Genomic DNA, 1,265 nt, shown 5'->3' with positions numbered 1-1,265 from the left:
GTATATCGAGACGTACAGATCTACTATTCTCATACTTGTCACATCAATAAGTCGATTGAGTATGCCACCTAATGAGTCATTTTATCACGACTCATATATATATATATAGTTTGGGCATTATTTCACGTTGTGGCTCGTGCATCCAACCATCCCATCATGTTAGCTAATAGAACATGCTTTGATTCGCTTATTTATGGTAATTTAAGTATTAGAGAATAAACTTGGTGGTGTTGGAATCTAATTCCCTATCTTCACAGAATCTGGCTTTTACTCATTTTCATGCAAAGAAAAAAGCTACAGAGAGAGAGGGATAGAGTTGTAAAGGAAGAAAAAAAAATTGCAACTTTTCCAGGATTTTGTTGTCACCTATACATCCCACTCTACCACTCCACAATATAATTTGTTACTATAACCAGCTGGAATTGTGAAAAGCTTTTGTTTTTAATTTATATATATAAGTTCATGCAACATGTAAACGGCTCCATCTGGGTCATCTATGCTTCAATCTGGACCGTTCAATGGGTGGACCTTACAGATGAGGCAGATGATCATGTAATCCTTAGTTACCTTTCATAATTTCTTGTTTTGACCCACTTTTCCCAACCATGTGATCGATTTCAAATTCCTGTGAAGGATTAGGGTTGATTCTTGATCGAGTGATGAGTTCTCCAAGAGATATATTTTTTTATAAAAATTAAAAAAAAAAAAAGGTTTATCTAAAATTTATTAAACAATGGCGTCGCCCGGACTCGAACCGGAGACCTTCAGTGTGTTAGACTGACGTGATAACCAACTACACCACGACACCAGGTGATGGTTAGTTTAGTAATATATTTAAATAACAATGTAGATACTGTACATCGCTCATTTTGGTTGTCTGATTGTGCAGCATCCGGTCTATAGCTATGGCTAGGCCCACTAACCTGATCCCCTCATCCATTAAAAACTTTGATATTGAGCCCACATAGTTAGGGGCTCTACTTGGCCCAACTAGAAATTCATATAGTTCCTATTTGTACTCCTTGAACGGCCCATATAAATATCATTTAAATAGGATCGTCAATGGGGAAGACCACAATTGATCTAATCATAATAGGCTTTACAATCCTAGTCCAATCAATTGGCCAGGCTGATCTAATTGAAAAACATCTATGTGAAAGCCCAACCCATCCCACAAGTATTTGGACTTTATTTACGTGTCGGTCCAGCTTCTATATACCCTCTTCACAAAAATTAATTCGTTCCTATAATCATAAGACACTAAA

General features: G+C 36.6%; 1 non-coding gene across 1 annotated transcript; it reads right to left on the bottom strand.

Moving 5' to 3' along the window:
* Nucleotides 1-734: 734 nt before the first annotated feature.
* Nucleotides 735-808, bottom strand: TRNAV-AAC (transfer RNA valine (anticodon AAC)). Its single transcript has one exon. It is a non-coding gene; the product is annotated as a tRNA-Val (tRNA).
* Between the last annotated feature and the right edge of the window lie 457 nt (nt 809-1,265).

Source organism: Akebia trifoliata, chromosome 6, assembly GCF_017979445.1.
Source record: "Akebia trifoliata isolate Shusen 1 chromosome 6, ASM1797944v1, whole genome shotgun sequence".
NCBI lineage: Eukaryota > Viridiplantae > Streptophyta > Magnoliopsida > Ranunculales > Lardizabalaceae > Akebia > Akebia trifoliata.
The sequence above is the reverse complement of the archived record's forward strand: the minus strand, read 5'-3'. Positions and strand labels throughout refer to the sequence as shown.